Below are 20544 nucleotides of genomic sequence, written 5' to 3'. Positions count from 1 at the left end.
AGCAACCTCACACTTCCTGATGTGTGATTCTTCCGTGACCGTTTATATCTGGGCGCATAAGGCGTGGCTAACCTACGGCCAGAGGGCACCACTCATTCACTCCCTCGCGAACCCGCACAGTCCCTGTGCTGACCCCCGCTCATCGTTCTCAATTCTAGGTCGGGGGAGGCGAGAGGCAAGGATCGGGCTTGGAGCCGTGACACCCCTTGTGGAGGGACGTCCATCCTTTTCCACTTCTAGACCATCTTCGACTCCATCCAGCAGCGATGGAGAGCCTGCCATCTTGTAGGGTGTTCTTGGGACCCTAAAGCACAGTCGTGAAGGGAAAGAAGCTGCTGTTTTTGAAGGGATGTGACACGCTGGGGAGAACAATATTCAACTTCACGAGGCATGATCTTAGATGGTGCTAAGTGTCATGGAATGAATAAAGCTGGATGATAAAAAACACTTAGCTCTGAAGATGCTGGGATTTTCTGGATCCCCCAGTTGTGTGAGCTGCACAGCCCCTGACTGGGGCTTCTGGTCGGGGTTAGGAGGTGGCGTTTGAGCTGCCCAGGCATTTTGTCTGAGCTCAGTGCTCCTCAGAGGTGTGCCTGGAGGTGAGGATTAATATGGAAATGACCTATCAGAGACTCCTTCCATGAGAAGCCATTCTGAGAGCTAGGGAGCAAAATTGGGAGAGAGAAGAGGTGAAGCTCAGGGGAGTCCCAGAGCCCGCCTGTTTTCTCAGTGGGCTCTAGAGACCACACTGCCCCCATAGTTGGCTCCATGGAACGGAGGGAAGCTGGCTTTCACACGCTGCCTACAGCTCCAGCCAGTCACGGAGCTTTCTGGGGAGTCCCAGGCACCCCTGACAGTGCCCTGAGCAAAGCTGGTCTGCAAAGAGCAGGGGAAAGTCACCCCAGGGAGAAGAGAGGGAAGACACGGGTGCCTTGAAGAGGGACGGAAGTGGGTGAGGCCAGGGCAGGAGCTCGATGAGTTCGGGAGGGCCATAAGAGGAGGGAGAGGACGGGGCCAACAGCTCAGATTTGGGTCTGAGTTCCATGAGATGCCTTTGGAGGGCCAGGAATATTCTTGTCTTATTTTTTAATTATTTCAGGAACCAAAGGGAAGATGATTTGCAAGAAGGCAAAGGTGAAAGCTGGAAGTACCACACATGGACATGGCCAGGTTTAAAATAGTTCAAAATTTTTACTTTTATATGTTTCTGGATTTAAGTAAGACCCAAGACTTGAAAATAAACGGCAATTGAGGTACTTCGAATTTCTCTGTGTCTCTGTGTATCTACCAATCTACACGCACCCACACACACAGATTTTTTTCATTCTGATAATTCTTCATGGAATCCCCTTATGCCAGACCAGATTTACATTTCAAATTACAGGAGATAAATAAAATGATCTTTCCTCAGATCCTAAACACCTCAGACGCAGTGTCACAGAATACATGAGTGACCTTTTGTGAATATTTGGTTTACTATCTCTTGCAATAAACATGTTCAAGAAATGATAGAGTAAGACGTGTGTTCCTCAAATGCATACTCTCAAAAAGTTTTGGAAAATAAGTCACTAAAGCTCTAAAGAATAACCTGAAAGATTATTAAAACCAGCTGGATGCCATGACAGCTTTATATTTGAAAGTAAAGAGACATGTAACTGCCCATTATCAGTGTCTTCTAAATGGAAAAGAAATGCAAGTCTGTGTTTTCATGGAAATATGGACACCCTTGGGTTCCGTGCTGCTGTTTCTCGCCTGCCGTATACCAGGTCATTTGGACACGAATCTGTGTCTTTCTCTGGCTCTGCTGGTACATGTTATTTGGGAAAGGTCAGAAGTATTACTGTGGCCATTATGATACAGTACTCATTGCTGACATACTGGCTTTCACTGTCGCTTTGTGATGTATGTCCATTATAAATAATGTGAAACCTCAAAAACATTCATAGCTAAGGAATGCTTTATTGCTTTAATTATTATCGAGTGATACACAAACATTATTTTATTTTTATTTGATTGATTTTTTTTAGATTTTATTTATTTATGTGACAGAGAGAGAGACAGCCAGCGAGAGAGGGAACAGGGGGAGTGGGAGAGGAAGAAGCAGGCTCCCAGCGGAGGAGACCGATGTGGGACTCGATCCCGGAACGCCGGGATCACACCCTGAGCCGAAGGCAAGACGCTTAACGGCGCCCCCACAAACGTTATTTTAAACACAACTGCACATTAGAACTTTCTCCTGATCTCTGCATTCTATACTTTTCTCAACAGGCTTCTGTCTTATAATTAGTGTCCCCTTTTTTTAGTTTAAACATAGTTGATGTAATTTAAAACCAGAGGCATTTATGCTAGCCTGTTTTCTTAAGATTACAGTCAGGGGTTAATTTGCTTAATGGATTGAGGGAAAACAGTTTTCAATAGGGTTGATCAAAATTATATATTAGCCTATTGATGTCTTCAACCACATATAATATGGGAACATATTAATGAAACACGGGGGCTAAAATAAAGATACTACAGACGAGAAAGATTGTGCCAATTGTGTCTTTGGGGCAACAGTCTTTTGTTTCAGCCTGTAAAGTGCACCTTTATGTTGGCACTGATTTATAACCTTCTGCTCAACTGGAAACGTGCCTGTTGCAGAGGAGAGTAGAATGCACGCACAGAAACATTTAAATCTCACAAGGGTGGCTCTGATCGCTCGCATACTTATCATACCCGCTAGTGTACTTCTCCTGTGCAGACAAAAATAAACCACCTTCCAAGGTATGCGATCACCCCCCAAAGTGAGGATGAGGGACCTCAGGCCCCCATTCCAGTTACGACAACCCTTCCCATCCTTTGCCCTCTCTTGCTTTTTGACAGCAAACTTGAAAAAGTCCGTACAAATTACAGTAGATGCGAATTTTCTACTTCCATTTCCTTCATGATCTTTTCTTAGTTTACATTTTAAAAATCTAGTTTTGTCAAAAAAATGTTTCACTGAAGCTTTTTAGAAAGCATACTTGTCGCGGAGAAATTAATCAGCAAAATCAGTGAGCTAATTTTAATGATGATTACTATTTTAATGGGTGAATATTTTTAGCTCTGTCTGGAATGCAAAACCGCTCTCTGACTTGGTGAGATTTAAAGTGAGCACAAACTGCGTTTTGCCACATCTAACAAGCACAGATAGCACATTATCTTAATTCAAATTAGAAAGATATTTATAGACCAGCCTAAGAAGCCGCAGCTCAGGTACTGAATGAATGATGCTGGCAGAGACCAAACCCTGATAAGCGGGTAATGAGACTGTCTCCGGGACAGCTGCAGCCAGCTCGCTGTCCTGCCTAGAGCGACAAAGGTTTCAGTCCACTCCCCTTCCCTCGTTTTATGAAGAAAGAAGTGTACCTGGCAATTCAGGCTAACGCTGTAAACTACTGTATTATACCTGTTGGGGGTGTGTTTATGGCTCTCGTTCATCAAAAGTGAGTGCTGTATGTCTAGTATCCGGTCCGAGTCGCGCATGGAATTTTCCATAGAACATCGTGTTATGAATTGCCATGACTCATAATAGGTTCCCATAAATAAGCCCTCTATGAAAAGTGTATTGTAATAGTCGCCGTGTGGAGTGTCTGCCCTGATAGATTTTGACCTCCTCTCTGTTATGTGAACTGCATTTTCTGTCATTTGTTTTCATAGTGGAAGCAGGAGATGAAACCATAATATTTACTATGCACGTTTGCTCTCTGTCGGCGTGATGTACTGCGGGGCAGCGTCCGGCCCTAATGGCCAGGGGCAGGCAGAGCGCCCAGACGAGACAGCCTCACCTCACCCTCGACTCAACGTGCCTGTTAAAAGGCACGCCCGCAACTCACTTGTGTGTAGCATAACCCTGTACCATAACCAAGCATGACTTGATACATGGAAAGATATTCTTGGTAAATAAATGAAACTAGCGCTTTGGAGACGAACTTCATGGAATTGGAGACAATTGTAATCATCACCATAATGACAAGACTTATCTTGTCTTATCCGTACCCAGGCAGCTCCACGGCTTCTGGGCGTCCCACACCTTCGAGAACAATGGCCTCAGGGACAGAAGGCCTCTCTCCACCCGTGCCATCCCTTCTCCACCCAGAAGACTGTGGATAAATGACCAATTAGGGCTTTGGAGGCCAGTAGCAACTGACCCAAAACTAAAAATATTTCAACGTTGGCAACTAGCATCCATCAGAGTAACGAGAGGCATTCGCTATTGATTTCCCTACACTCAGCCCAGAGATTGTCCCCCAGATGAACCTCCAATGGCAAAAATGGCATACAATTAAATGAAATGATTTTCATTTCACTGAGAGACATTTTTGTTAGCAGTTTCTATTACTGAGAGTATTTATTTAACCTTTTATAATAAAATAGCCACCTTATTAGATAAACGCACACTTTTATTTTCAGTGCTATGATTTGAAATATTTCCGAGGTTCTCATTATTTGCAGAAATATCACAGCTCTTAGGACTTAAAGTTTCTTTCTTTTTTTTTTTTTTCCACATTCCTTGGATGGCACCGATCATACTTGCAAGATGTCAGATATACCACGCACACACGTGTCCTCCAATCCACCTGCCCGGACCCACCTCCCCCTCATTTGAGAGAGAAAACTCAGGTGATATAACACCAAAGGGAGATTTTATTCTTTCTAGGCACATACCTCCTAGGAAATGGTTGTTTTTATATATGTCAGAATTGAACTGTGGCTTGAAATCAGAGGGCACATTTCAGTGCTTGCAAAAACAGGCAGAAGAAGGAATGCAACGTCTTTTCTCACCTGCCGTAGACACACCTTGTTTCCCAGCACACGAGGGAGGAGTGGTTGCACCATGAAAACAGGCGTTGTGACCATTCCTACGAAGGTCTTACGTCTTCAGCTTGTCTTGGGTAGCTTTTATATATGCAAGGTGTGCTGAGCAGAAAGGAACATAAATATTTACACAATAAAACATCCTCTTACCTGAGAAGCCGGTTGGGGAAAATATAGGTCACCGGGCGCTCCCTGACATCGTGTCATACCTTCCATCCCTTTTGCCTGAACTGTCATGAGATTGTGACAAAGGAGCTCAGAATTTGCCCACACCCATTTGTGATTCCAAACAGCTTCCCAAAAGATCTTTTTTATTCCAGGCTCTGGGAAACATTTTATCTCATCAGCTCATCAAAGTCAATCTTCCCCCACCCCTACCTGCACACCCCATACACCAGACAGGGTAGGCTAGGAGTCTCATAAGGACTGCCGGCCTTCCATCTGCCTTGCTTCTGTGGGTCCCTGTACTGCCTCTTCTTTCCACTGGCACTGATTCTGTGCCCCTATTCTCATTCATTTCATTTTTGGTTGAGTTGTCCCAGGAACAGACCTTGAGACGAGGAGGGTTTAGAGCAAATATTTATTAAGAAATTCTTCCAAGAGAAACCAACTGGTAAGGGAGTAAGGGAGATCAGTACAAGCAAGTTTTGGGGGATCCCACGGGGAGACCCAGGTGGCACCTGCCCTGTGGAATTTGTTCCTGCTGAAGACAGAGGAGGGGCTTCTGTGTTCTGGGGATCGGTCCTGGAGGTGGGGCTGATGGAGAGAGGGAAGCAGGTGGAGGGCTGGATTCTGGGCTTTTCCAGGGCAACCCTCTGAAGAAGGCCCTTGGGCAGCAGAGCACAGAAAGGGTGGGGAAATGCACAGCTGGCTAGTGACAAGAGCTGGGGGGCCTTAGGAAATCAATGCATCTGCGATGCTGTGTTTACCTTAGACAACAATGAAGTGCTGGAGACCAGTGTTCCCCACTTAACCTGTACCATTCACCAGTCATGCTCGTCTTTGAAGTACTTTTCAAATGAAGATTGGTCTCCAGGAATGTGTAACAAAAGTTGGGACAATGCAACAAGACTGAAAAGTATCCTATTTACATCAGCCCAGCCCCAGCCCCAGCCCCACTTGAACCAATTAGTGGCATAAATTACGTTTAAAGCTTAGGTTGGGGATTTTTCTTGAAAATAGAGAAACATGGAAAAAGAACAGAAATAGCAAGTCATGTGTTTTCTTAATTGGATATTTATGATAAACTTAAGAACTCTTATTAAGGAGATGGACGAAACGAGTAAGCACTTAACATTCATTGGGAATCTTCTGAGTCAGTGCAGAGAACGGACCTCATTAATCTGCACGACAGTCATTAGGGTTGAATTAAATTCTTTATTCTGTTGATGAATAAACTAAGTCTTAAATAAAAGTACTTGTCCAAAGTCACATAGCTTGAGTAAAGCTGAGATTCAAGTCTGGGTTTTCCTAACCCAACAATGGCAGTTTTGCTTTTGAATTTATACTATTTGCATCATAAATAACGAATGGGGACGAAAATAGATACAAAAATATTACTTAGGAGCCAAGTACTTGAAACCTGTTGCTTTACCCAAACTAAAAACATTAACTACATACCTCAAGGTGTCCTTACTTTTGTCAGATGTTTAAGTGATGTTATGCTCTGCTCTATCCTCTTACGTTCATGTTTTTGCTAGAGAATGTGACAGTCACTGAGCCATGATTGAGAACTCTACTGTGCAGACGCACGTTCATACATTCTTTCAAAAGAGAATTATTTAAGCATTTACTGTGTGTTCTGGGGGACGGGGATAAAGAGATGATGAAGCATAACTCCTCTGAGAGGGCATCCAATGTTGGGAGTGCAGTCCGATCAGTTTACTGAAACGTGGTAGGACTTCGTTTCACAAGAGTGTGAACAATAGCACAGTCAGTTCTATCTGAATAGGCTTCATAAAGAAGATTGTGTTTAATAAAGTCTTTAAAATTAATAAATATTTATTAACCAGAGGGGGGATAAAGAAATTGTAAGAGGGAAGAGAAGGAGAAAATCAACAGGATCCGAACACATGAAGCAGCATGATTTGTGACCAAAATTACAAGCGAGAACTCACGTGACCCGGGATATCTGTGATCTGTAGTCACAGCAATGACAAACACAATATATAACTTAACATCTTAATCAGCTAGGAAACATTTGAGAAACTGTCAAGTGTGAGGGGACTCTTTGTTGTGTGTTTGTTTATTAAACTTTTTATTGAAGTGAAAATACCTGCGGGAAAGTGGACAAGTTATGTATAATCACCACCCAAGTCAACAAAAAAAGTGTCACCGTCCCACCAGCCCAACCCCCACGTCCGCAGGGAGTGTCCACTGGCTCACACTCCCCCTTGCTTGGTATGTCCTCAGCCTTATGGAAGCTTGTGGAAGGTCGGTGCCCACCTCCATCTCCCTCCATCTCCACAGTGTTTTCTCCCTCCCCCCCACCCAGCTTTTGATTGTGTAGATCAGCCTTCTTTCTGTTTTCGTTATTTTTTTTTAAGAGTTTATTTATTTGAGAAAGAGAAAGAATGAGCAGGGGGAGGGGCAGAAGGCAGAGGGAGAAGCAGATTCCCCGCTGAGCAGGGAGCCTGATGATCAAGCCCTGGCTCGATCCCAGGACCCTGGGATCATGACCTCAGCCGAGGCAGACACTTAACTGACTGAGCCACCCAGTTTCTTTATTTTTATAGACTTACATAATACTCCATATCCACTGAAGCGTCTCAGAAAAAACCTTGGTTTACCTCTCTTTTTCAGGGCAGATGATTACGCTTCATCTCCCAGCCTCCCTTCAAAGACGAGGTGGCCATGAGACAGTTGTAACCGAGGTAATACGGGCCAGCGCGATAATGTCACTTGGCCACAGCTTTACAGAAGTGGGTTTGTGTTTCTGTTTTGGTGTCAATTTCACCAACGACATGGGCAGAGAACAAAACCAGGTCCCTGAACCATCAGGTGGCTTCCTGACAACCAGGATGCCAACTGGAGCCTCCTTGTGAGGAAGAAAGAAACATTTATCGTACGAAAGCACTGGGATCCCTTTGTTACAGCAGCTAACATTGCTCCTGTACCAACCAGGAACTGACTCAAGGAGCAGGGAATGTTCCTTCTGTGTGAAAGGAAATGTTTGACTGTGATGAATTTTAACTGGCTTGCATGACGAAGTATGAACCTCCTGTAAGAAGGCAGGTGGGGTGGAGGATGGGGGCCCAGAGAAGTAAGAGAGAAGAGGGAAGAAGCTTGCAAAAGTGTGATCCCTTGTGTCTCCTTTGTCCTTGTAAAGCCTCTCGCTTTCTTTGGGGGGCAGGTGTCACAACCAAAGATCACTGAGGAGGAAAGAAACATGGAACATTTCTGTATGGAAATGCTTAACCACATCTGCAACTGAGATTAACAGATACAAGCAGGGACACTGGCCCCTCATCTCTCATCGACACAGGTGGAGTATGGAGAGAGCATGAATAAGACAGCAGCCCACCAGGAGGAGAGGGTGGGAGATGACGGAAGTTGTCACTGAAAAGAAAACTGGAAGGCAAAACCATGGAGACCAGCAACAGAGCCGGGGTTGCCTGGCTTGGGGTATGTGGAGGGACAGAAAGCTGTAGCACAGAGGGTCTTGAGGACAGTGAAAACACTCTGGAGGATATTGTGTGGGTGAATACATTCCTCAAACCCTATGGAACTACACAACATAGAGTGAATCCTAATGTCAACGATGGACTTCAGTTAATAACAATGTATCATCAATAATACTGGCTCTTCTGGCACAAAAATAGAAACCTAGATCAATAGAACAGAATAGAGAGCCCAGAAATAAACCCATGCTTATATGGTCAATTAATCTATGACAAAGGAGGCAAAACTGTACAATGGGGAGAAGATGGTCTCTTCAGTAAATGGTTCTGGATAACTTGACCACTACATGCAAAAGAATGAAACTGGACCACTTTCTTACACTATACACAAAAATAAACTCAAATGGTTTTAAGGCTTAAACGTAAGACCTGAAACTATAAAACCCTTAAAAGAAAACTTAAGCAACAGAGGCAGTAAACTCTTAGCCATCAGCCTTAGCAGTATTTTTATAAACACGTCTCCTGAAGCAAGGGAAACAAAGGCAGAAATATACAATCAGGACTACATCAAACTGAAAAGCTTCTACCCAGTGAAGGAAACCATCAACAAAATGAAAAGGCAACCTAATGAATGGGACAAGATATTTGCAAATAATATTCCCCATAAGGGCGTAATATCCACAATATATAAGGAATTCATGGGGTGCCTGGGTGGCTCAGTCATTAAGCGTCTGCCTTCAGCTCAGGTCATGATCCCAGGGTCCTAGGATCCAGCCCCACATTGGGCTCCCTGCTCAGCAGGAAACCTGCTTCTCCCTCTCCCACTCCCCCTGCTTATGTTCCCTCTCTTGCTTTGTCTCTCTCTGTCAAATAAATAAATTAAAAAAAATTTCATACAACTCAACATCAAAAAAAAAATCAATTTAGAAATGAGCAGAAGACCTGAACAGACATTTCTCCTAAGAAGACATCCACATAGCCAACAGACACATGAAAAGATGTTTAACATCCTTTATCATCAGGGAAATGCAAATCACAGTTACAATGACCTATCACCTCACACCTGTCAGAATGGCTAGAATCAAATGGACAAGAAGTAGCAAGTGTTGGCGAGGATGTAGAGAAAAAGAAACCCTCCGGCACTGGTATTGAGAACGCAAACTGGTGCAGCCACAGTGGAAAACAGTATGGAGATTCTTCAAAAAATTAAAAATGGAAACACCCTACAACCCAGCAATTCCACTCTGGGTACTTATCTGAAGAAAACAAAAACACAAATTCCAAAAATATGTGGACCCCTGTGTTTTTGCAGCATTATTTACACTAGTCAGGATATGAAAGCAAACTAAGTGTCGATTGATAGATGAATGGACAAAGATGTGGTATTATGCAGCCATAAAAAAGACTGAAATCTTGACATTTGTGATAACATGGGTGGACCAGGAAGGTATTACGCTAAATGAAATCAGTCACACAGAAAAAATAAATGTTTCATGATTTCACTTCCATATGGACCCTAAAAAACAAAACAAATGAAATAACAAAAAACAGAAACAGATTCATAAATACAGAGAACAGACTGCTTGTTGTCAGAGCAGGGATGGGCCAAATAGGTGAGGGGGATTAAGATATACAAACTTCCAAACTCAATACACGAGAAACAAATAATCAAACCACAAAATGGGCAGAAGATATGAACAGACACTTTTCCAACAAAGACATACAAATGGCTAACAGACACATGAAAAAATGTACAAAATCTTTAGCCATCAGGGAAATTCAAGTCAAAACCACATTGAGATATCACCTTACACCAGTTAGAATGGCAAAAATGGACAAGGCGAGAAACAAAAGATGTTGGAGAGGCTGTGGAGAAAGGGGGACCCTCTCATACTGTTGATGGGAATGCAAGTTGGTACAGCCACTGTGGAAAACAGTGTGGGGGTTCCTCAAAAAGTTAAAAATAGAGCTACCCTATGACCCAGCAATTGCACTACTGGGTATTTACCCCAAAGATACAGACGTAGTGAAGAGAAGGGCCATATGCACCCCAATGTTCATAGCAGGAATGTCCACAATAGCCAAACTGTGAAAGGAGCCAAGATGCCCTTCAACAGACGAATGGATAAAGAAGATGTGGTCAGTATATACAATGGAATATTACTCAGCCATCAGAAAGAACGATTTCACAACATTTGCAGCAACATGGACGGGATTGGAGGAGATTATGCTAAGTGAAATAAGTCAAGCAGAAAACGACAATTATCATATGGTTTCACTCATTTATGGAACATAAGAAGTAGGAAGATCGGTAGGAGAAGGAAGGGAAGAATGAAGGGGGCGTAAAGAGAAGGGGGAATGAACCATGAGAGGCTACGAACTCTGGGAAACAAACTGAGGGCTTCAGAGGGGAGAGGGGTGGGGGACTGGGATAGCCTGGTGATGGGTATTAAGGAAGGGCACGTATTGCATGGAGCACTGGGTGTTATACGCAAACAATGAATCATGGAACACTACATCAAAAACTAAGGATGTCCTGTATGGTGACTAACATTACATAATAAAAAATAAAAAAAAATTTAAAAAAAACATAATTTGAAAAACAAAGCAAAACAAACAAACAAACAAAAAGATATACAAACTTCCACTTAGAAAATAAATAAGTCACAGGAATGAAAAGTACAACATAGGGAATACAGTCAATAATATTGTAATAACGTCATATATGGTGACAGATGGGGAGTGTACTTATCGGGGTTAGTGTTTTGTAATGTATAGAATTATCAAATCACTGCTGTACACTTGAAACTAATATTATGTGGCTACTACACTTACATAACATGCTCATATTCCATTAAAAATACTAATAACATTGGCTCATCAATTGTAACAAGTTTACCACATTAATGCAAGATGTTCCTAATAGAGGAATTTGGGCAGGGAAGAAGGGTTATAGGGGAACTCCCCGTACTTTTCCACTCAGTTTCTCTGCAAATCTGAAACAGCCTAAAACATGATTACTAAGAAAAAGAGAAAACGAACCACTTATGTGTTTAATTACCATCTATGTTTAAGATGCTGTTCAAACTTTCCACTCTGACTTACTCCTACAGGTCCTAAGCCTCGCGTTGCACCTGTGCTCACGCTCGCGCTGTCAAGAGAGTTGGGATGCGGTGTGGACAGAGCTGTTGGCATTACTTTGTTGTTCCATCACTTACAATATTACAATTCACAACCATAACGTAAACATTCGACCCCTGGGCCTCTAAACAATGACTGCAAGTTCAGCTGGGAAAAAAAAAAAATGGCTTTCTTTTGTATAGTTAAAAACAGAGGAAAAGTAAGTTTGGTGACTTAACCATCGCTTCTTTCCAAGTATGTGGATACTGGCGATGAAATAATTTCTAAGCTCCAGAACATCCTTTGTTGCAGAATCAGCTCAGGCCCCCGAGCCAAGCAGAACTCCCTGATTAGACTGCGTGTGCCCCGCTGGGCTCCTGACAGCGCGGAGCCCAGATACAAACCACGGGACAGCTTTCCCTTGGGTTTTCCGCAGCTCCTGGCAGAGGAGACCATAAGCGTGGGGGCAGCGCCTCCTGACTGTGCTGATGGGGTCTGTCACTCCAGACCCACAGCCATGGCTCCGACGACAGACGAGTCCCCTGTGTAATCCCCGTCTTGGACCCGGAGCTGGGCACGATGAACCATGGAAACGTGACATGCAGCCTAAGAGTCACATGCGCAGAGCTCCCGCCCCGCCCCCAACCTCTCCACGCCCCGCCCCCACCGGGGAGGGGGTTACATTGCCTCCACGTGTGTGTCTCTGGGCCATCCCAGGTGGGCTCAGCGCTGGGACTCTTGAGACCCCAGAAGCGTGGTGAGTGGGTCAGACGTGACCCCTCCCTCCACTGAACTGGGGCCACAGGTCCCTGTTTTCTATGTGGGGGGAGCCCATGTGGGGAGGGTCTGTACTGTAAGACGTGGGCCTGAACCACATGGAAGGCAGGTCACCAAGAGACCCTCCTCTTGCCTAGCGAGGATACAAGGAATTGTGGGAGAACAGAACGGGGTTGCTCGATGCTGATACTTTTGGGCTTGATGCTTCATTGTGGGGAGTGGTCCTGGGAGCAGCATCCCTCGCCCTCACCCATGAGATGCCAGTAACACCTGTCCCCATTTGCAAGGATCCGAAATGCCTCCAGGAGTGCCTGGGTGGCTCAGTGGGTTAAGCCCCTACTCTTGGTTTTGGCTCAGGTCCTGATCTCAGGGTCCTGAGATCAAGCCCTGCGTTGGGCTAGTGGCTCAGCATGGAGTCTTCTGGGGATTCTCTCTCCCTCTCCCTCTGCCCCTCCTGCTCGTGCTCTGTCTTTCTCTCTAAAATAAATAAATTAATCTTTTATTTAAAAAAATGCCTCCAGACATTGCCAAAGTTACCCTGGGCCAGCAAAATCACCCCCTTAAGAAAGACTAGTGTAGGATTTCCCTCTAGTGATAGAGGGATTTGTTTCGGACAGGAAAGTGTTTCCCACGTTTTTACTTTTTAATTAGTTGCTGCCATGCAGAGCCCAGAGAAAGCATCAACTGGATTCTTAATTTTGTGAATTCTCCCTCCATTTGCAAAGTAAATGAGGGCTGAGAGCTGACTATTCATCTTTGCAAACCTGAAAGATCTTCCCAATTGTTCCTAAACCCTACAACTGAGGGGCCAGTTCTAATATACTTTACATCTGTGTGGGGAAAATTGCATCAGAATAGTTCAAATAAAAAGGCCAAACTGCATGATTCATTTTGGAAGAGTAGTTCAAAAAGTGAGCCCTATTTTAAAAATTCACATTTTTATTTTTATCCAGGACTCTGATAGCTCCACTAGAGATAAATGATTCCTTCTCAGAGGGGAAATAAGAAGCAGTTTAATCTTGGCCTTCTATTGCTTGAAACTATTCCACCTCTGTGAACTCATTTCATATTTTAAGCTCCCAAAAAAGGACGGAAGAATTTAGCAAACTCCCATGTGACCACATATTGTTAATAGAACAACTTGTCATTTGAAAAATTTCCACCTTTCTGAGAAGACACTCAGTATCATGTACCATAGGATAAATTTCAGTTGCACTGTTGTCCCTATTTTGATCTGGTCCCAAAGCACTAATATTCATCTATTTATTTACTTAAAGCACTTTTACTGAGACAACATTTTTTTAAAATATTAAACACTGGGAATGATTCTTTGAACAAAAGATAACGTAGGTCCACATAGAGCTGATAGTTCCACGGAAGAGCCGTCAGTTACCCGGAAACCGAGGCCTCATGCTGCAAGGCTGTGATGGGAAGTCAAGCTACCTCTATGTGATGGGCACAGAATGTAGGCTAAGAGCCCTGCAAAGCTCCAGGGGAAGCAGCATCCAAGATGAGGTGTGGCGGGAGAAGCTGGCAGGATAACCTGGGGAGAAGGGTTCTATGCACGGGCATATGCTAACCCCCAGAGGTGTCATCACGAAAGCTTTCCCAACCCAAGGTCTCATGTCTAACTCTCAGAGTTGAGAATTCAGGGACTGGCGCCCAGATGTGTTAGCCTGGAAGTTTCTCCCTCTCCCTGGGCGAAACAGAAAAGTGAGAGATATTTCATTTGATGATGGTGGAAGATCTCTTCCCTTTCCTGACCCAAGTGCAGGTTGGGTCCCCCAGACAGGCACACACTTAACAACCCTTCAGATGTGACTGAAAGTCCTTCCTCCTAGAAACCTTGCAAGGCCACTTGGCTTCTATCGATCCCTTCTCCAGACTGCTCTGACTTTCTAGAAGTTTCTGACTTGCTTTCCAGTTAGGATTCTAGAACCCTGCCAATACAATTCAAATAGGCTGTTAGTGATACACTTCATTGCTTTTGTGTTTCCTGTACACACAATCTTGACTTTCTCAACAAAAATATTGAATGTTTGCATCATGTTTTGTTCTGTACTTTCCAGTGAGCCATACCCAGTTCTATAAATAAGTCATGTTTAGATCTGCAAAGAAGTGACTTAAGCAAGTGTAAAATGAAGAACAAAGAAGCATGTACGGGTAGGGTGAAGGACAATCTGCTGTAAGAACGTGCCCTCCAAATGCAATGATTCATACCAGATAGAGGTTTCTTTCTCTCTCGAGGGTCAGTCCAGGCTGGGTAGACAGACTCTCCACCAAGAACTCACCTCCAGGAGCTGGGGAGTCAGGTGAATTGCCATCCTCGTATCTTCCGGGGGTGCTCCAATCTTTGCAAGTTACATCCAACCAGAAGGAAAGAGAGGTCCTTTTAGGTACACGTTGAACATGTTCTCCTATGATCATATTTTACTGATTTTACTGAGAAGAACTTAATCTCTGGGCATAAGGAGGCCTGGGACTTAGAGTCCAACAGGACACTGTGATCAGGAAGAACGAGAAATCCACGTGAGGAGACGGGGAAAATCTTTTCTACTAAGCACGTCTTTTGGATAAGCAAGCCTAATCGCTTGCTTCCATCAATCCATTATGAGCTCTTTATTTTGCATCTCTGCCATAGCTGGAGAGATGGGCAATGTTTTAAGCAGAATGTTACTGCTGAAACAGCCCCTAATGATTATCTGGGATTTGTGCATCTGAAATAGAAGAAAAGATCGCTCTACCATTCCCTTCAGCTCTACCTCCGCCATAGGCCACAGAAGAATAATTGTTTAACTTTTCAGGCTAAAATGAAAGGATCAAGATGGAATAGCCACTGATCAATATGATATTGTTTCCTCAGTATTCTCAGATACAAGACGTTTATCCACAATGGTGTATATAATCTACAAATGTAATTTATTGCTGAGCTGTGACAGTGCCCATTCAGCTCATTTGTAATTTCAGGGGTTTCAAAATATTACAGAGGACCAACCACAACCACAATAACAACAAAACAAATAAACTGCTTTAAAAAAAAAGAGCAAAGAACTTGAATCGATATTTCTCCAAAGAAAATATACAAAGGCCCCATCAAGCCTATGAAAAGATGTTCAACATCATTAATCATTAGGGAAATGCAGGTAAAAACCACCAGGAGATACCACCTACCACCCGTCTGGAAGGCTACTAACAAGAAAACAGAAAATCACAAGCGTTGGCGAGGATGTGGGGAGATTAGAATCCTCGTGCAGTGTGGATGGGAATGTAAAATGGGGCATCCGACACAGAAAATAGTATGGCAGCTTCTCAGAAAGGTAAAAATATAATTACCGTATGATCCAGAAATTCTACTTCTGGGTATTCACCCAAGAGAACAGAAAGCAAGGACATGAAGAGATATTTGTAGACACAAAGTCACAGCAGCATTATTTGCAATAGACAAAATGTGGAAGGAGCCCAAGTGTCCACTGACAGAGCAATGGATAAACAAAATGTCGAATATTATTCAGCCTCCGAAAGGAAAGATATTCTGAAATACGTTATCACATGGAAGAACTTAGAGGCCATCACGCTAAGTGAAATAAGCTGGTCACAAAAATGCAAATCCCGAATGAGGCCACTTATCTGAGGTACCCAGTGGAGTCAAACTCATAGAGACAGAGTAGAATGGCAGTTGCCAGGGGCTGGAGTTATTGTTTATAGAGTTTTGGTTTTACAAAATGAAAACACCCTAGAGCTTGGTTGCACAATGTTATACTTAACGCTTAGATATTGTTTTGTTGTGTGCTTTTAACCACAATGAAATGTATTTAAAATATATTATAGGAGAAATATACAAGGAGCAGAAATGACACTGAGATAACAAAATGGAAATATTAGGTTGAGCTAATGTACTTTAGATTTAGGTAAAGTCTTTCCATATTGGTCAGTGCATTGTTTTATTAACCATAGCAAATGATTTGCAATCGACTTATTCTTTCTAATATTCAACCATACGGTCCCTGAATCAGCCACAGCAACATGAACGGGAAACTTGTTAGGAATGCCGACTCTCAGGTCTCACCCCAGACCTGCTGTGTCAGAAAGTCTTGGGATAGTTCTTGACACTGTGCTTAAAGCAGCCTTCCAGGAATAGAAGGCATGCTGGCGGTCTAGGGAAGGGCAATCAAAGACTGATGTGAAAGAGAAAGACCCAGGTCAGGGAAGACAAGCGACAGAGCTGGACAAGAGGGTGGCTGGTGCCCTTGAGGGACTCAGGTCTGAAGGATGAGTAGAGGTTAACTAGAAAAGCGGTCTTTGGGGGTGAGAGAGAGAGAGAGCCAGTGTGCAGATGTCTTTGCAGGGTAAAAGCTGACACATGGAAGGAGCCAGAAACACAGAAGAGAAGGAGGAATTAGAAGGGCACAGCTGGATAAGACCAGAATCAGACCACGGAGAGGCTTTTAGACCCTAATCAGGCTCTTGGATTTTACAAGGAAAGGAAAATAACAGAAGGGTTTTAGAAAGAACAGTCATATATAACAATTTTCATCTTGAAAAATCCTTCTGACTACAGCGTGACGTGACTAAGGGGTCATTAGAACGGATGCAGAAACAACAGTTAAGAGCTGTTTGGGCATTTGGGGCAAGAGGTGGTGGCAGGTTTGGACCAAGGTGGCAGGTAATAAAGGTAGAAGTGACCCAAGTTTCCCTCCACTCTCGTGGAGACTGTAGGTGCGCAGAGGGATGGGTGCTTCCCGATCTCCGCAGAGCGTTTGGTTTTCCGACTTTGAGTCACTGGTGCTCAGTTGACAATTGCAAGCACATGGGTGACTAGCAAGAGGATGTAGGTAAGAACAGCAACCTAGTCGAAGTAACTCCAGCTCGAAACTGACCCTTGTTCACAGATGGGACAGAGAAGGAGGTTGAGAGGCTAGACCGGTGATAAAAAAAGATGAGAAGAAGCTATCTATGGGTGACCCAGCCAGCAGGAGTTTCACAAAGCGAGGGGTCCCCAGAAGTGATAGACGTTCTCGAGTAGTCCAAGAGGCTGCATGGCTGTTGTCATCCGATCTGCTGGCACGAGGGCCGAGCCGACCTTGGGCTCTGTCCGTGGAGTGCTGGGGCAGAAGCCAGGCCAAAGTGCCTTGACAAGGGGGAGCACAGTAAGGGAATGGAAACAAGGCACTTAGTCAGTGTTTTTGGAGGAATTTGCCTGGGACAGGAGACACATCAGTCAGTAGGTCAGGAAGGATTTTGTCTGTGGTTTTGTAAAAGGATATAATAAAGATATATTTTGAGAAAATTAAAGCAGAGAAATTTCAGTCACGTTACAAAGATGCGGAATATCAGAAAGTTTAAATATTAGTTTGAGACTTTCTGTTTGGGTTCTTTTTTTTCATTTTGACATCGGGCGTTTGCCTTTCCCTAAACAGATGCTCTGAGGCCTGGAGTCACCCAATCCTGCAGCAGCGGGCCTGCTCTGTGTCTCAGCTGCTCGCAGAATTCCTGTCAAGGAAAAGTCTGCTCCTTAAACCTGTGTGAAAGTCTTATCTTCTTAGAGCAGACTTTGAAATACCGTCCCTTCCCCAAACACTGGCGGCAGGAAGTGATCTCGCTCCCGCTGTTCACCTGCGGGTCATTAGTAAGCAGCTCGGCATTTGTGCTCTGTCACAACTTAGACGCGGTCTGTGGCCGTTCGCAGACCATCCCCTTCTTTTGGGGTTCAACCCCAATACAAGCCCGGCACAAGGAAAGCCCAGAGAACACCCGGCAGTCTTGGGTGGGCTCCTCCTGCGCCCCCGGGCTATGATCAGAGACACTCCAGATGCAACCTCTTTATCTTCAATTCACTGCTCTGCCCAGCACAGGTCAGTAAAGGAGCGACAACCAGCTGAAACTGTGGCGGTCCAGTGACTGACCACATCATCGTATGGTCCTCATTGGTTGGGTGAGTGCCTGTGAGATCAGAACAGAAAGACAAGGATACTTAAACTATGCACCCGACAGTGAAATTTTATTCACCATGGAAGGTCACTGAGGATTCGTATACGTGAAGTTAGCCCAAAGCCCTCCCTGTGCTATGCATCTATTATTTTACAAATATTATGTTGTTGAGGATGGAGATGATGTGACGAAGAAAGATCCAGAAAAACCCTTGTGGAAGAATGACCAAAATTTCATGACTGTGTGCTGGTTTTTAAGAATGCGTCTAGATGACTTAATGTCGCCATTCAGAAGTTTTACTGAAGCAAGAAGAACTCCTGAGACATTTCATCCAGAATCCAGATAGAATGCCCATTTCTGCGGCTCCCCCATATAACCAGCCCCAGGGGCAGAGTTGGCAAGAAGAACATGGGTTTTAGTCTGTGTTTCTGAGCATCAGCTTATTTCCTCCAAACCATATCCATCGTCCTTCACACCTGCCTTTCTGTGCACAGTAAACTCCAGAGTCAGACACAAAGACGGCAGACTTACAGACATGGCCTAACCCACTCCCACTGTGGCAGAAGGTCAGAAAACCAAACATAGACCTACAGAATTATTACACTTCCCTGATTTAAACTTGACTGAGGCAGAATTTGGTGTTGAAAGTGGTTCCAGAGGTACAGAACCTTAGGGATGAGTTCTCTGAGTTGTTTCAGGGTTTTCTGGAACTGGTTTTCTGATCTGATTAGGTTTAGAGGTGCTAATGACCCTATTTCCAGTGGTAAAGGAATTATTTAGAATTTGGTGGCAAAACAGTTCCTCAAATTATCACCTTTACATACATGCAATTAAGTGCCTGTGGAGGACAAGTTTCTGGGTGGCCAGGTAAAATTTACTGAGAACATTTTGATGAAAATGGAGCATACTTGGATTGGTTGGTTACTTGTAACCGTGAAAACTAAGGAAAAAGACAATGATGAGCTCAGGGCTTTAAATTCCCAGATTAAGGTCTATATAAGGAATCTAGAAGCTTCTAGATTGGCCCTGTAATAGATCCTATCTCCTATAGCCACAGGGCCCAGATTTCTGAAAATTAAACCCAAAGTCTCCTCCTGTAGGTGGACAAATTACAGCCCAATTTGAATTCCCAAATTCACAGGGTCTCTTTTATTAGGACATATATTGGAAGAGAATGGAATTGGAAGTTTGGCCTGGGTTTACATGAGCAAATTCCAATGAATTCCAATGAGTCCCTAATTCAGGCAGCCTCCCTCGCTTTCTTTACCAATGGAAGCAGCCTCACCTCTGCCTCAGGAAGCATGTCCCTGTCTCATGATGGACCTATAGTGCCCCTGACCCCAGGGACTTACCTGATAATCCTTGTAAGATCTGTTTTCGTCATTTCTCCTTCCTTCTTGACCACAAGTCCCAAATATGTGATGGGGTGTCGTACACACCAACAGAGTTTTGTGATAACCGATTCGTATCAACAGCAACCCGGAGGGTAAGATGGCCACGCATCCTAACGTAGGGAGCGAGACGGGAAGAGTACAAAGCTGACTCATGCTGGATCTACTGAGACTGGCTCACTGGCTCAGTGTTTTTGTTGAGGGGCCAGGAATGGCTCCAACCATTTTCTTGACAAGTTGGCTGAATGATGAACCCAGAGGTGGCCTAAAGAAGTGGAAATGTCAGAACTTTCTTAGTGTACTGGAGAGAAAAGCATTCAAAGGTGTAGGAAGATCGGGGTGCCAGAATGGAGTCACCACCTGAGAACAGCTTACCCACCTGGGATGCCTTTTACCTCACTAGGATCCAGTAGGGACTTTGTTCCTGATTCTGAGCAGTAAAGGTAACAACCAGCTTGACAGCCTATCATGACCTAGATGCTGTCTGACCCACCAATACTGTTTTCTTACTTTTCCGAGGACTTTCGAATGTATCGTTACAACTCAGGAAAACAGGGAAGATTGGTTCTCTTCCTGTTTTTCTGAGTTGAGGCAAGTTGAGAAGTTCACCTAGAAATATGCATTTTTATATTGATAAAAATAGTACATGTGTCTGTATACCCCTCACTCCAGATGGTTAAGCCATCGAGATAATAAGAGATCAAAAGTAGACTTTATTTGATTATAAGTCCTGCATTTAACCACACTTATCAATAAATATTAAATAAGAACAGCTCAACTTACAAACTTCAAATACCCTAAGTAAGTAAGGTTATACCAGAGCACATGAGGGATATGTCTGTGGTGAAAATACATCACAGCCCACATTGCGT

At 43.9% G+C, this 20544-nt stretch overlaps 1 long non-coding RNA gene across 1 annotated transcript; it reads right to left on the bottom strand.

Moving 5' to 3' along the window:
- Positions 1 to 17757: 17757 nt before the first annotated feature.
- LOC117796340 lies at positions 17758 to 20161 on the bottom strand. Its single transcript, XR_004620746.1, has 3 exons — positions 20052 to 20161; positions 19634 to 19937; positions 17758 to 18293 (listed from the first exon to the last, which is right to left on the bottom strand). It is a non-coding gene; the product is annotated as an uncharacterized LOC117796340 (long non-coding RNA).
- Positions 20162 to 20544: the final 383 nt, after the last annotated feature.

Source organism: Ailuropoda melanoleuca, chromosome 15 (assembly GCF_002007445.2).
Source record: "Ailuropoda melanoleuca isolate Jingjing chromosome 15, ASM200744v2, whole genome shotgun sequence".
Classification (NCBI taxonomy): Eukaryota; Metazoa; Chordata; class Mammalia; order Carnivora; family Ursidae; genus Ailuropoda; species Ailuropoda melanoleuca.
The sequence above is the reverse complement of the archived record's forward strand: the minus strand, read 5'-3'. Positions and strand labels throughout refer to the sequence as shown.